Source organism: Lagopus leucura, unplaced genomic scaffold (assembly GCF_019238085.1).
Source record: "Lagopus leucura isolate 7727_CA_CO unplaced genomic scaffold, USGS_WTPT01 Super-Scaffold_100001, whole genome shotgun sequence".
NCBI classification, from domain to species: Eukaryota; Metazoa; Chordata; class Aves; order Galliformes; family Phasianidae; genus Lagopus; species Lagopus leucura.
Window position 1 is genome coordinate 95,555,005 of NW_024962262.1, and position 15,446 is coordinate 95,570,450.

Sequence of the window (15,446 nt, forward strand, 5' to 3'; positions counted from 1 at the left end):
TCTCAATTCTGCAGTGGGGAGGGAGAATGGGATTACAGTGGGTCCTGCACCCATTCCCTGCATGCGCGCTGCCTCCTAAAGGATATAGGGGCCGCAACTGGGCCCTCACACCTCCCTCATTCCCAATTTTTGGTCTTTAATTTCCCCTCTTCTGCCTGAGGTCCCTGTGCCAGGGCTGAGGTAGTCTTGTTGGGTGAAATCTCAAAGGCCCCTGTCCTTACTTGTTTTGGGGAGGGCACACAGGAGCCGCTGGCAGTGCCTCCCTGCTGCTGGAGCAAGGCTCCCAGCCCTAGCCGACCCAGAGCGAGCAGGGCTCTGGCATGTTGGAGCGGGTTCTGGGAACCCTTGCCCAGGCAGGCAGGGCTGCAGCCTCCCTGCAGGTTGTTTTGGAGGCGAACCAGCCTCTCTGCAAAGTAGAGCCACCTCTCTGCTTCCACTGCTCACCCTTGTCTGGCAGATCAGGGCTTAGAGGTTCATAGAGATGGATCTCCACCAAGGTTTCTGATCTTGTGATATTTGGTGGGTTCAGAGGAGTTTGTGTCCTTAGAGGTGGCTGGGGAGGCAGCTTAGTGAGGGCTACAGACGTGCCTGCAGCATGCAGTGGGGTGCCAGCATCTGCAAGGAGAGTGCCACCGGCACAGTGAGAGAGCACAGGGGATGTCAGTGAGCTACAGTGAAGCAGCCTCATCTGGGAGCCTGCAGCCCAGGGCTTTGAGGGCTTTCTACTGAGCTGATGGACAAGTAAAAGCTGGTGTAGAGAAGGGCTGGGAAATCTAAAATAAAGATCCTTAGAAAGGTACAGCTAGAGTGACTTCGGGAGATTGCCTCCACCACAGGCTCCTTGTGTGCTGTTTATGAACGTCTTAACTACAGAGGCCCTTACTTGGGGGCTGCAAAAAAAAGCCTTATTTTCCATGTAGCACTTCTGCAGTCAATAGATAAAACAGGCAGAGGTTCCCCTGTGGGTTTTATAGCAGAGGCTCTCCAGGGCTTTTCTGAGGTACCGAGCTCCAGATGCTGCGATGGGTCAGTTTCCCTCTCACATGAGGGAAGATGCTCCTACCAGATGTTTGTTATCGGCCAAGCGAGGGGGGCTGGAAAACAGACAGGCTTCAGCTGGTGAGAAGCTGAGAAGCACAGAGGGAAATGGTCATTGTTTCCCTATTAGGCTTGTAGAGGGAATTCTGGAAGCTGCTTTTTAGCCCATTGTTACAGTTTGTGCTTATATAGCTTATGTCTTTCGTGAGAGACTGTTAACTCCTGAAGCATGTTGGAGATGAGACTATACCAGAATACTTTCCTTCACCCGTTCCAGGATAAAGTATGGCAGATGCTCGAGTTAATAAATGGTCGATATTGGTGTTTCTGAGGTTGGATTTCCCCCATGCAGGTGAGTTTTCCCAGTTGCTTCAGAGGGTGGGACAAAGTCCTTATTCCTTTCCACTTCTAGTATTGTCTGTGTGGTCCATAGCCAGCTGACAGTATTTAACATAATTTGGAGGGGATCGTATTGGGGTAGGTACTGATTGAGCTGCTCTACAGTTGCACAGAACAGTGAAAGTTTTTTTCTAGGGGTATTTGGTGCTCTGGGACAGTCACAGACTTCCCATCTCAAAGGAAGCGTTGACAGTCTCTGTAAGCAATTAGGGATACATTCCTTGAGGCAAAGGATGTCTTTTTATTGTAGTTTTGGAGAGTACCTACTAATGTTATATTAAAAGAGTCTCTGTAAAATAAGAGAATCAAATGTTCCTTGTTTTTCCTTTACTGGACAGGTAATGTAAGGATCTTTGAAAAACCCAAAAAGTCATCTTTCTGTTGCTGTTTTGTTTTCCCAGTAAAGAACTGAGCACATACCAGGTTTGCTGTCTTTTAAGAATTTCTTGTGTTGCACTGTATACTTTCATAAGAGGATGGTAGGCTGCCATCTGTTCTGCATCTCCCATGGTCAACCCCTCATGGTCCAGTGGCTGGCTATGGTGTGTCACTGCTTCTCCCTGCTCTCTTCATTAGGTACAATTTTCTCCAAAAGTCACTAAGCATATAAAACAAGGATTGGATTTTGTTGGGTTTTTTTGTTTTGTTTTGTTTTTTCCCTATTCTAGAACAGGCACTGACCACAGTCATGCATTTGTTTTTCTCTCTTGCTTCCAAATGCAGTCACATAACAATAGCTTGGAAAAAAAATATTGGAAGCAATTTGGTCATGAATTTGTTTCCTTTTTTGGGCTGCACGAAGTGGGTTAGCATTTGGGTGAAGAGGCCCTGAGCTGCAAGCCATCTTTCCCAAGGTTTAAATGGGCTCCAGCCTGGTCAGATGAGATGTACCATGGAAGGGCAGCCCTTTGGGGGCAAGATCTCCCATTGCTCTGTGTGCAAAGGTCAGGCTGCAGGCTTTTTCTTTTTTTTTTTTTTTTTTTTAAGATACCTCCAAGACATTATTTACTATTTACGTAGCAGAGAAGTCTTGCACACTGCTATATGGGTTTTATATGTGTCTGGTACTCAGGGGGCTGGAGGAGAGAAACTGGCTCCCCTCTCGGTCTTTTTCAGAAGTGGGTGTCTGCTTTCCTTAACAGATTGCTAATAGGAAGAGGTGGGTATTGTTGTAGTTCTTACTGCTTTAGGATGATCCTAATGCTTTAGGATGTCATGACAGGTGATGGTTTTGAATATTTTCCACAGCTATAGAAATAGATTACTCTCTGAAACAAGTTCAGAAGGTTGGAGGAGTGAGAGCTGATGACAGGTAGGATGATCTGCAAAAGATAGACAGACCAGGGCACCAAGTAGTACCCTCACAAGGAGCAAGGAAAGAAATATTTTGCAAATGGGACTGTGGGATGTGTCTGGATTCAGTGATTTCAGTGTCTGGATCTTTGGGTTTTAAGGGAAAGTACCACTTTAACAAGAAAAATGGAAGCTCAACAGATGAGACAAGGACAAGCACCCGATTGCTATGCTGGCCAGGAGGGTGCTTGGTTGTTAAAATCTCTAACAGTGAAGGCAGTGAAATCTCAAACTTCCTTCCACAGTTCAATGGATTTCATCCTTAGAGAAAAAGGGAGTACGTAAGGCTTACATGTAGCAGAGAGAGAATGCCGTTTGACAAAGTCTAGACCAGTAGGTGAAGTTTTCAGATCACAGGAATTTTCCTTCAAGTATTTATTTATTTATGGTTTCACTGAAAAAAAAATTTTGGATCAGCTGTGTTTAAAAGTATAGCAGTAATGAGATTCTTTAAAAAAAGGGAGTTAATCTCTCTCCCTCTCCAACCTGCTGTGGGCTGCCAGTTGCAGTGTCAGCAAGTCCTGGGGCATCGCAGCCCTGCTAGCCAGAGTCACAGTGGAGAAAGCCAAACCCCAGAGGGAAGCACCAAGCAAGCAGTGGGATGTAGGATGCCACAGAGGCTCCCCTTTAGTCACCCTCCAGGGGAAACAAGTTCAGGCTGCTGGGACTCTCTAGCTGTCCCTCCCTTGCTCCCTCAGGGCAGCAAGGCCTGGTTTCTTACTGCTGCTGGGTAGCCTTGAACTGTCTCTGACAGCCCTGATGGGGAGACGCGGGAATGAGGAGGAGGGGAAACCGAGGGCTTTTGTACTGAGGGAACAAAAAACATCCTCTGCATGTCTCCGGGTTCAGCGTTTGCAGACTCTCTAAACTGGACTGTTTTTGGTTTCGGGGGGGTTTTTTGTTTTTTGTTTTTTTTTTTTTTGCTTTTAAATGCTTCTTTAACTGATGTGATTTTTTTAGAGTATTTTTTAATTTTTGGCTGGAGGGTGTCTGTTTGGGAGACAGAGTCTGTCTGAGGCTCTTCGTTTGGCCCATCCAGCTTATCCGCAGAGCATGCACAAGCCATCTGCAGGCTGTATTTGCTCTAGGATTCCCTATGGCTTTTCCGTGGCCAAGCCTCCATGTTTAGTAAGAAGGCAGAAGGGCTAACGTGGGTAGACTGGCTGTGCTGCAGGCTGTCTTACAGCTCAGGGGGTGGTTTGGCCTTGCAGCGAGAAGAGGTACCGTGCTGGGACAGAATGCTTGAAGTGTGGCCCCCAGGATGAGCAGAAGTGAAGAACATTTGGTCTCCATCAGCCCTGGATGCTGTTTTCTTGCCATGCAGGAAAGCTACAGCTGACAGCAGTGAAAAATGTATTTTGAGGAAGAAGATGCTTCTTCTGATAATAGTGGGGTGGCATGCAATAGTCTGGAAAGGCAAAGTAAGTTGGTTTGAGCCCAGGTGAAAGATTGTGCAGAGAAATCTTGTCTCCTGTGGGTCCGTTGGTTTTGGCTCCCAGACGATGTGACATATCACAAGAGAAAAATCTCCTCTCCCCACTGTTTCCTTTCTTCTCCGCTGGTAGCTAAGCAAGATTCAGTTTTAATGACTTCCCTCTACTCTCTCTGCTTCCTCCCTCCCTGCCCCACACATGCTTTTTTTTTTAATATTATTTTTTAAGGCATTTCTTTTTGGCAAGAGTTAAAACACAAGCAGCATTTGGACCAAGATGAAACCAGCCGAGGAACATGTTGGGCAGTGTAATGCTTTGTTCTGAGTTCAGGGGGAGAAGAAGGGGAAGTGAGGGGGGAAGGGATGTCATTTCCCAGATGGGGACCCTGCCAAAGATGTTCTTGCTTTGGAAAGCAGAGAGTGATTTTGAGGTTACACTAGCTTTAACCCTTTATCATAGCCCTTCCGTCATGCAGGGAAGCTTTGAAGTCATAGTCCTAAAATCTGGCTGTGTTGTGCTGTGTGGCCAAGGTGACCTGAACAGTCTCAAGACAAAGTCTACTGTTGTGACTGAATACTAACAGCAGCCTGAGGTTCCAGTTGCTGGAAGCTATAGTGAGTGGATGAGAAATCTGCCTGTTTTTTTATCAGCGAGGATCCAGAACCAGTATGGTTGCTATTTGAAAAACAAAATCAGCATTTTCCCCACAGGGAGACAGGACTGCTGTGCAGTTTTCGTGCCCTGCCAGAAGCACCTGGTGTGGTATGGGATGCTGCTGAACTCTGCTTCAGTTGTTCCCATAGGGAGCCTTGAAATGTGTAGGATGCTTGGGAAGCACCTTGTCCCTTGATGCCTCCATCCAAAGGAGCCTCCTGTGCAACAGAGTTGTGTTGCTGGAGGGCATGGTAGATGGAGAGCCTACTCAGGCATGTTCTACTGTTTGGTGACTGCCTGGGGCCACCAATATTGCACGATGCGTGGGCTGCTGATTTAATCACCCCAAGGCTGTTCTACAGTAGCAAGTTGAGGGTGAGAACACAGAGAAGAGAAAGTTAACGGAGAGATCTTGTTACTTCAAGGTGCTTTTGTGGTTGCAAATACGTGCAGCAGTTGATCTATGCTGCTGAGCAGTTTGTTGGTTTGGAGACCAGCACCAATGCTATATACATAAAATAAGTAAATATCCTCGGTATAGTCCCAGGCAGAGTCACTATCCAGCCACCAAACATGCAAGATGGAGACCAGCAGACTCCCTGGCCCTCCAGTCTTTCAAAACTTCTTTTTCCCGGCTAGGGGAAAAGCTGCTTTCCTAATCCCATTTTGAACCTCCTGAACTTAACCACAAACTCAAGCTCCAAAGGTGTCAGTAACTTTGGTCTGGAGACCATACGCTTCCTCTCCCCAGCAGTTTTCGCGGCAGTGTGTAAATTTTTGGTCTCTTCCTTGTGCAGCTGGCCCCAGATGTGCCAAAAGATGGCTACAGCAACACCACTGTGTATGCATTGGTTGCCAGTGACTAACAGAAGAGCGATGCAGCCAATGCTGGCCTTGAAAACATGCCCTGTGTCTTGCACATTTCTTTCTTATCAACCAAGAGAAGTCTGATCTGAAGCAAATGAATATATAACCACCCTGGATTCACCTGTCACAATATGATGGAAGAAAATAGAGGCAGGCAGACAGAAGAAGCACATGTGCGATTGCACATGCTGGTTTTCAGCTTTTTTTTTTTATATGTATGTTCCTGAATACTTTCCTATGGAGGTAGTAGAAGCACATATACAATTTACTGTACACTTAATCTGGACTTGCATGTTTTCATCCCTTTTCCTGGACCCCTGAAGTCATCCACATGTCCCTTTCAGTGGTCTCCTGAACCATGGGTGGGAAGCACTGACCGAGGTGCAAGCTCTTGGGTGGGAGGCAGAAGACCAATGTTTCCCTTTCTTGCTATACTGTGCTGACTCTCTGCATGATTTAAAGAAATTTCCTTTGCCTCTTCAAGGTTTGCTTTCCTCCCGCCCATTGATGTTTGCCAACGTAAATAAAAAGCATGTAGAGTGGCTGTAGCCTTTGTGCAGCCTTGCAGCACCTAGCACAGTGTTTCCTGCAGCTGGCCCATCTCCATGGCTTGGTGCTCTATTGGTTTGCCTGCTTAGGCCTGGGAGCATCACAGGTGTGTTAGAGTGCAGCACAGGGACACTGTGGCAGCACTGTTCCCAGGTACAGCTTGCTTCAGCTTGCTGGTGCCACCAGCACCCCTGGCCTCGGGTCTGGGATCTGTGTGGATTTGGCATAGGTCTCTGGCTCTTCTTAAGCAGGGTAACGACCACCACAGGCTTCGGAGACTGAAAATGGATGTGTGATACCAGTGGTTGTTGGGTGTCACTCAGTGTCTTGGAGCCCTTCAGTATGGAGTTGGGCTCCATTTCACTTATCCTGGTGGTTGCATATATATGCACATACTGCAGGAAAGCATCCACTAACCCACAGGAACTGCTGTACCCACACCTGCCAGGCTCTGTGAGGATATTTGGAAGGTGTGAATTGCCTCTTGTTCAGTAACCTGGTGGTAGGTCTTCCTGCCTCAGCTCAGCCCTGGGCTTCATGAGTGCCAGCTGATAGGCTTGGGTGGGCTGCAGTGCCCAGTCATGGGGCATTTACATATGGTGGCACATTGACTGCTGTTTCTCCTTCTCTGTTTACTTAGAGCTTGGCAGCTGAATGTTTGAATGTTTGCTTGACAAAAAATTTCCCTGAAGTCTGTGATTACGGAAAGTTTAGTCTGACAAACTCTGCTGAGTTATCCCATTCTCTTGTTGTCAATAATCTCTTGCTTGTTGTCTCCCTTAACCACAATATTTTGTGTGTGGTGCAAATTTGTGTTTTCTTCTCTTGTTGTAATCAGCCTGCCCCTCCCTGCTTGGTTAACTTGCTGAAGCTGTACCCCCAGGATGCTGACATCTGTATCTTAATAATCCAGAAGTCCTGGGGCTGCCAGGAAGCAGTATAAATCATAAGACTGCATACCTGCCTAGCACCTCTCACCTGAGAATCCAAAGCTGTCTGGTGCATACTGTTCATCTGGGTACCACTCGCACCAGCTGGGGTTTGCTATTCTTGTTTTTGCAGGACACAAGGTAGAAGGACTCTCCGTCCAAAAGATGAAGTGATTCCAGAAATGCAGTGAAATTCCAAGACTATGAGTTTCTATCCCTCTTTGCTATATGTAATTTGTCCCCAGAAGGAAAGGGTTGGATGGTTTCAAACTGTTTTATTTGCAGTGTTCCCCGGCTATTTTGGCATCTCAGTAATTCCAATCTGAGAACAAAAAAGCAATTATAAGATTTCTCCAAAGTAAGTTAACATTCTTTGTCTGTGAGTGGGTGTCAATAATCTGGTTTGCAGGATGGGTGATAACAAAGTATTGTATCTTAGGGTCACATTGGAGCGATGCAGGAGGACAAGTGTTCATGGCAGATCTGGACAGGGAAAAGACCCTGCTGTACTTCAGAGGTGGTGACAAGGCTGGTGGAAACCTGCCTGTGAGGGCTGAGTGGTCACTGCAGGCTGTCTCTAATGCGTGTGGGGACCTTTTGAGAGCTAGGGCTGTTCAGACTCGCTCCTGGGGAGCCATAAGCCTCTCTAAGGCTTATGGCTTCTGGTGGAAACCACAGGGAGACCGTGTCAAATTGCTAGATTCTACCCCAAACCAGGCAAAGGGTATGGGCTTCTGTTTAGTTTCCACTTGATGAAGAGAGAGCTGGAGAAAAGCTGGCATGGGACTGGCATTGCCCTAAGGCTGTAGGTACTCTGTTCCTAGCACTAGTGAGTGCCGTTCCCACGGCTGGATCATACCGGTGAGAGCAGCATAATACCCCCACTGGCATCCCCAGGGAGCTGGGGTGTAAGAGGAGGAATATTTTGCCTACAGCACTTTCAGAAAGGGACAGTGGAGAAGGGATAGCAAAAAAGGCTGATGGTGAGGATTAGGGTGAATGCAACACCCTCCACGCACATAATCTCTGCTGAGGCTATGGGGAAGTTGGTTTGGTGATCCCTGTGCTGGCCCTCTGGCACCGTAAGCCCCGGGGAATAGGAAAGCCTCAGGTCGAGTGGGGAGGGCTGCAAGCGCCAGGAGGTTACAACGTGTTTATTTTTCACATGTTGCAGCAGAACGTCCCTACATCCAAACCCACCCATGTGTTTGCCAGGCCTTTGTAAGTTACTCACGCTCTTCCCTTGGGGCCGGGGCACCCCCAGCTCCCTCGGCTCTGCCCCTTCTCCTCTTCCCCCTTCTCCCATGTGCTTTTATTTCTTTTGCAAACAGCGTGCGCCAAATCCAACTTCACAGCTGGCTCGGCTCCACGTGTTTGTTTTCTGTGCCTGCACGGCGCTTGCCAGCACTGCTCGCACCCTTGCTCCGAGCTGGAGGCGGGGGGGGGGGGAGCAGGGGCGGTGGGGAGGGAAACGGGAGCAGGCTGCTGCTTTCCAAACCCTTATTTGTTTAAAGCTTAAGCCTGTTTGAGAGCGCCTTTTTGGAGTGAGGGGTAAGTGGCAGGGGCGGGATGCGGGGGAATGGAGAAAGTAAACTGTGTGTCAAGGAAAGCAAACTTTGCAGCTGGAATTGCTGCTGGTGCTCATTGTGTGAAGGGGCTGGGGAGGTGGCTTGGAGGCCGTGCCTGCCCTCTCAATGCAAGTGTGAAAGGAAAAGGATGCAGAACGGGGAGCTGACAGTGAGCCTGCATCATGCTGGTGGCTGGGCAGGTGAGCCTCCCTGCCCCAGCTGTTGTCCTTGTGTTGTAGAGCATCCTGTCTTGGAGATAGAGAAACCATGTGCTGGTCCTGCCCATGTTTGGGTCACTGTCCTCAAGTGTGCCATCATTTTCAGAAAGGTGTGTTTATTCCCAGGATGATAAATGGGGCAAAAGGCATGTAGATATTAACAACAACAACAAAAATAATAATAACAAAATGCTACGAGGCAGTTTCATTCTCTGGGACAAGGCAGTCCATCATTTAGTGCTGCCCTGCTGCAGGTGGCACTCATCGTGCAAGGTTTAGGAGAGTCATGGCAGGCCTGGGGCTGCCCTGTGCTCCACCTAGGTGCTTGGTACTGCCAGGGTGTTTTCTGCAGGCAGTCATCTCTGTCCTTTTGTTTCTCTGGCTTTGAGCTTCCTCTTGTGTTTTTTGGAGTAGTGACATGTCTTCCAGGGAAAATGTGTCCCAGCAGAGGGTCCTAGAGGCTTTTGACCTGCTCCAATTACCAACATGGTTATTGGTAGTGAAAAGTATTAAAGTGACAGCAATGGAGAGTAAAAACTCCCATTTATTCCCAAACTTTAAAAAAGGAGGGAAAAAAAAAAAAAAACAACAACCCTCTTAAATACAATCTTCAAAGGCTGAGAAAAATGGGCTTGTGCTCTTTTGCAACCCAGCAACAAGTCACTGCTGAAAGGAGTGCAAGCGAGAAGGCAGTTTTTCTTTATGGTGGTGATGGGGATGCCTCTAAAGCCAGCCATCTGGGGATTAAACTTTGTATTGACGGTACTGGTGAGTACTTTGTCCTGTCTCTTTTGTATGCTCTTCTGGATTTTGATGTCAACTGTGTTAAACGAGCCTTGCACTTGTTAATGCAATTTCTGGGCCTGCTCCCATTGAAGTCATGGCAAAGATCACACTGGTTTTGGAGGCGGCCAGATCAAATCCCCTGCTATGACCTTCTGGATGCAGTATTTTAGCAGGTAGTTCCGACATGTGTTTCACATAAGCTCAGTCTGTTTTTTGCTGTTAACACTGCAGCTGTTGTAGGTGCCCTTGTTCCCTACTCTGCCCTGGGTGCAGGCTCTAAAGCCAGGAAATCCACTGGTTCTCTCTCCTCCCTCAGGAGATCCCATTGTAACTTGCCCCAAGGAATGCTTCACAGTTTGTCGCTGGCAGTTTCCGTGGGCTTTTCTGGTTTAGGGGTTCTGTTTGTTTTTTCTATTATTGTACCTAATTTGACACGGTGAAGATTTTTCTATTGTTTCTAGACAAAGAATTTTTTAAAAAATTTGGAGTTGAGAAGGAAGTTCATGTTTAAGAACACAAAGAAGCAGCTGGCTGTGATCTGAGCAAAGTAGTTTCCCTACCTGGATCTCCCCAAGCGGTTGCCCTTCACTTGCTCAGTTCTGTTCAGTTGTCCTGCCCTGTGCTTTCTGCCACCTCTGTCCCCACTTCCCTTCGCTGTCTCTCAGGGCTTCTCCCCTTGGTTATTTCCCTGCTTCATCTGGGCCTGCCTCCTCACTGACCTCTCCCTAACCCAAGCAGCAATTAAAGCCTCAACCTCAGGCTCTTAGTTCTGGTGGTTTTTCTTTTTTGTTTTTGTTTTTGTTGTTTTTTCTCTTTTTTGTTTGGAAGGATGAGAATGGGAAAACAAAAGCAGCCCCCTGATTAGTGTAAACTAGCCACAGGCACATCTGTGCCGGCGTGATGACGGCTCCCGGTGGGCGCTGCTGTCCCTTGCAGCACTCCACTCTCCATGGTTGGTGGTGGAGGGGGACGGTTGGAGCCCAGTGTCTTGCTAAGGGTTGTTCTTGCAGCCTTGCAATCCGTGTCAGCCACTCGGTATAATGCCATCTGTATAGAGGTGCAGCCAGGAGCATGTAGGGGATGCCTGAGCGGAGGGCTATGGGCAGGCAAATATGCTACCCAGCCTCTCCAAACAGGAGAAGGAGAAAGTGTAGATGTATTTTGGTATCCATTGTGTCAAACATCCCAAATAAAGAAGAGATCCTGGCCTGTTGTTTGAAGTACCTAGAGCATGGAATGAGTTTTGCTCTGTTTTGTGGAGCATCTGTCCACAGCTGTGTCTGCCCTGACAGTGGTCTCTGGCTGCAGTGGTGACGTGCTGAAGTGGGTATTGTTGTCGTGGATAGGGCGCTAGGGCTGACAGGTGAGTGGTGTGATGCCATAAATTCCAGCTTCCGAGGTTTGGCACATCACACCTGTGCCCAGGGGTTACCCCTGTCCTGCTTCCTCTATGGTGTTCCCCACCACAAAGGTGCCTCAGCTATGGGTTTCGGCAGGGCACCCCATGAGGCCCTGTCACTGCTGCAGGGCAGCCTTCCCCGGCACAACAGCCAGCATGTTGCAGCAACAACATCTGTTTGCTGGGCGCACTTTGTCTCTGAAGAGGCTGCGCAGCACGCTCCATCTGCGCCCAGGGTTGTGTTGCTGGTGCCGCGTTTTGCCAGCCAGGCCGGAGGCACCGGGGCCCGCAGCCCGTGCCAGCAGGGCCGGCTGCCCACCGCCTGCCCCCCGAGTGGGAGCGCAGCGTCCTGCCAGCTGCTTCGCCCGCGCCTTTCCCCCAGCCCCTTCCCCCTGGCCGGGCCGTCCCTCCGGGAGCCCCCAGCCTCTCCAGATTAGAGCTCTCCAGGGAAGGGGCTTTTTGAAAGGAAGAAAGGGAAAGGGGGTGTGGGGTGGGGAGGGGAGGAAAAGGGAGAGGGGGAGAGAAGAAAGAGGGGGAGCAGAAGAATGAAAACAGACCCAAGGGGCAATAGTCCCTCGAGCCATTTCACTGCATTACAATGAATATGGACTCTATTAAGCTCCGTTCTGCCTGTTAGTGTTTCCCAGGGCAACACAGCTCCCATATGGCAAGCATGCAGCAGATTAGGATGGGCCTCCGGGCTTCATTGAGGGCCCGGGGCTTGACTGGCAGTTGAACCCCATTCCCCCCCCACTCCTCACACTTGACACTGCCTGTGTTTATCTAAAGCGAAAAAAGGGGCCGGGGTGGGAGAAGGGGGCATTTGGGGGGTTATTGTCCCGGGCAATGGGAGAGGGCAGGGAGAGGGGTGGGGGGGCCGGGGGACGGAGCTGAGGGGGGGCAGCCCCTCATACATATGCAGGAGGGGCCGTGAATGGGTAGAGGAGAAATAAAGCAGATGGAATTCGTGTTAAAGAACAGCCACAATCGCCCTCGGAAAACGAGCAGAGAAAAGCGGGCTGCCTTAAAGGAGCGCGGGGAGCAGCGTTTATCCAATTAGCAGGGTTGTCAAATTGAATTTACTCAGAATAGAGGGGGGGGCCGGGGGGAGAGGAGGGAAATTAAGTGTCGGGGCATAGGGGGAGCGTGATGGCGAAGAAAGGCCTCGGCTGCTCTCTGGGCGTTTGGCCGTCTCAAAACCAGAACCGTTTTCAGGGCACGAGGAGCAGCGAGGCTGGCCTGCATGCGGGGCCCCAGTGCGGGGATAGCTGAGGGGATCCTCACAGCAGTTAATGCATCTCCTGCCACACATCTCTCCTTTCCCAGATGCCCTCACACAGGAGCAGTGCAGCACAGTGGCGTGAGGTGATGCGGTCAGTGTGTGGGGGTCCCAGCCCTGTTTCAACTGCGTGCCCTTGCGCTAGGTGGGCTTCCTCTGCTCCCTCTTGTCTTTTCTGAAGCAAATGGGTACAGCGGTTCTCCTTCCTCTTCTGTCTTCCTTTTCAGTGCTTTAAGCTCCATGGAACAACTTAAAAAATCCTGTCCTGTATTAAAACCTACCGATCACAAGCGATGTTAGTTTGCTGTGTTGTGGAAGGCACCTCTTCTGAAGAGCTCCAGTCCCAAAGCCCCAGCAGTGAGCTGGGAGCTCCGCTGTCCCGGCCTGACCCGCTGCTGGGAGCAGCTGCGGCGATCCCCCAGTGTCACCCGCACGTCCTCATCTGGCCCCAGCCCTGCAGCCCTCCCCCAGCCCTGCAGTGTCGGCGCTCTCCCCGCCTGCGTTCCCTCGGTCCTCGCTGCCTGCCTCGCGGAGCTGGGCAGCGGGCTGGGCCTGGTTTCCATTTGGGGCCTTGTAAATCACGGGTGGTGTGGCTGTAACGAGGGCTGCCGGCCCGGCCCTTGTTAAGCAGGAGGGGGCTCGGGGCTGTGGGCAGCATTTCCTCAGTAAAACCTTCAGTTTCTAATCAGCAGACACCTCTCTCGCTGCCCGTGTCTAATTCAGGTCCCTTTTCCACTCCAGCCTTCCCCCCCCTCTCCCCCCCGCCATGTGCTTTTCTCCCCTCTCATGGCCTCACCTCTGCCTTTCCCTTCCCTCCTTTGGGGCCTTCCGTACGGGGGCGGGAAGCGAAGCCGACAGATTTTACACCCCCCAATCTGACAAAGCTCTCGTTAATTTTGCTCTCCTAATGGCCCCTCCTTTGATTTACGGGCCTGTCTGAAAGAGACTTAGAGCCTTCACTCCCCTGACAGGAAATTGTTATTTTAACCTGACAGGAAAGAATTAAAAATAAATAAGTAAATAATTCCCCCCTCCCCAGTGAAGCCCTTCCATTGCCTTTAACCCTTTCTTTTCCCAAGCAGCCGTTAAGCAGAGGTGGGAAGTGTGGGTGACCACTGAAGTGCCAGCAGACGGGGGCCACCTCAGCTCCGCACCGCTCCCGGCGTGCGCGGGGCTGCCGGCAGCTCGCAAGCTGCCCGGTTAATAAAGTGCCTTGCTCTGCACTACTGCAGGCTGCTTAAGGGCAGCGCTTTCAAAAGAGGTCAGCTCCCATTTAGGCGTCGAAATAAGTTGGTCGCCTATTCAGGAGAGCTCAGCATGTCAAGAACTGAATGCTTTTGAAAATCTGGCTTCAATTGTGGAAGCTGAGAATTTCGAAATCTGGCCCCGGATCCTAATAGTCCTTTTGGAATTGATGTTTTCATTCATTTTCCTCATTATTTTTATGCCGGCCATTTACTTTTTGTACTTCACTCAGCTGTGAAAGAAATGGCCACATGTCCCTATTTAGAGCTCATGTTCTGCCTGGAGGTTTGGGGAGGTACCGTACACTTGTCGCAACACACCTTCTCTCCTCGGCCTCTGCTGAATACTGTTTAATCTGCCTGGCTCTTTGGCCAAATTTTGTGATCTCCCCTTTTTTTTTCTCCCCACCTATTGCCCTTCTTCTTTCTACAGACTGGGGACAGCCAGTTCGGACATGGCGTCCATGTGCATGGGTGGTCCTTGCTCGTGAAGGGTCCATTACGCTTTCTCTATCTGGCCAGAGGCTCTGAGCAATGCATTGCTGCTGGGAGGTCTGGTTGGAAACCTCTTTACCTTCCCCCACCCTCAGCATGGACTCCAAGGAGCAACTCTTTCCTGTCCAACATTTTTCCATCCTGCTGCCAAGCTCGTCCAGATACGGCAAGTGAGTCAGCTTCGCATTGTAGGCTTCCAGTGCTGAGGAGCAAGGCTTAAGGTCTACCTCAGAATGATTCTTCTGGTTTGGTGGAAGACTACCAATCCCCAGAATACCTTGTAGAGTGAAGTAGAAACCCAGTTTTTAAGCCTTTTCTAGGCTAAGGTCGCACACCAGTGCGTGTTCACATCAGGTCTGGTCAGTGGTAGCTTGTCTGAGACAGCTGTGGTGTAACTAAGGGTTCTTTGGTGGCTATGTTAAGTGGAGAGCTTAACTTGAGTGACTCAGATGCTCTCCGAGATGACGGCTAAAGGATCTCATACCACATTGTGTGCTGGTTAGTGGGGGAAACTCCTCAAAGACAAATTGTTAAGGCTTTCTTCCCTCCGTGGGGAAGGAGAGTGATGCTGGGAAGGCTGAGGCACATGGGAAGGAAATTGTGTTATCGCTTTGGTGGTGGTGGTTACCCACAGTGGATTTCCACATGTAACTGAGCTGTGGGCTACAGTAGCTGCAGTATGACTTCAGCTGATCCCAAAGCTTCAGCTGCAGGCCAGTTTGCTTGGCTTTGCTTCCTTTAGGAACCACCAGCAAAGTGGCTTGGTGAGAGCTCCCTGATTGCAGGAGCTGTGTGCCAGCAAATGGAGCTTACCCTGAATGACTCCCTGAGCATCTCACCAGGAGTTTGTGGGAGTCTGTGCTTCAGGAGTTCTGCCTCTGGAGGTTATACTTGAAAGGATTTCACCCTTCTTTTTGACTGAGATGCATATAAAAGGATGCATTGCTCGTGGCTCAAACACTGACCATGGTGGAAATAGGAAATGCTGCTCTGCAGGTGCTCTTGAAGATGGTAACTGCAGGTAAAGGGCTTGGTGTCTTCAGGGGGAGCAGGCAATATCACAGTTTCTGTTTGGGCTTGCTTCTGTAATCAATCTGGTCTCTCATCTCCTCTGCCAATGTAGACATGCTACAGAAACAATTCTGTAATTCCTTCAGGACACACAGGACATCTTGTTGGTGCTACGGCTGGAGAGTGCTCAAAATCCTGTTGCCATTTTACAGTGTCCCTAGGGA

The 15,446-nt window shown here is 49.7% G+C and overlaps 1 protein-coding gene across 5 annotated transcripts in view; it reads left to right on the forward strand.

The window, feature by feature from the left end:
* BOC (BOC cell adhesion associated, oncogene regulated) overlaps positions 1-15,446 on the forward strand; it is a 44,046-nt gene that overhangs the window by 8,291 nt on the left and 20,309 nt on the right. Inside the window, exon 2 of one of the 5 annotated variants that reach the window (XM_042866684.1) lies at positions 14,150-14,381. The exons of the other annotated variants lie outside the window; for them this stretch is intronic. The gene's annotated coding sequence lies outside the window, so the exon portion shown is untranslated. The remainder of the gene's footprint in view (positions 1-14,149; positions 14,382-15,446) is intronic. 5 annotated transcript variants of the gene reach the window in all.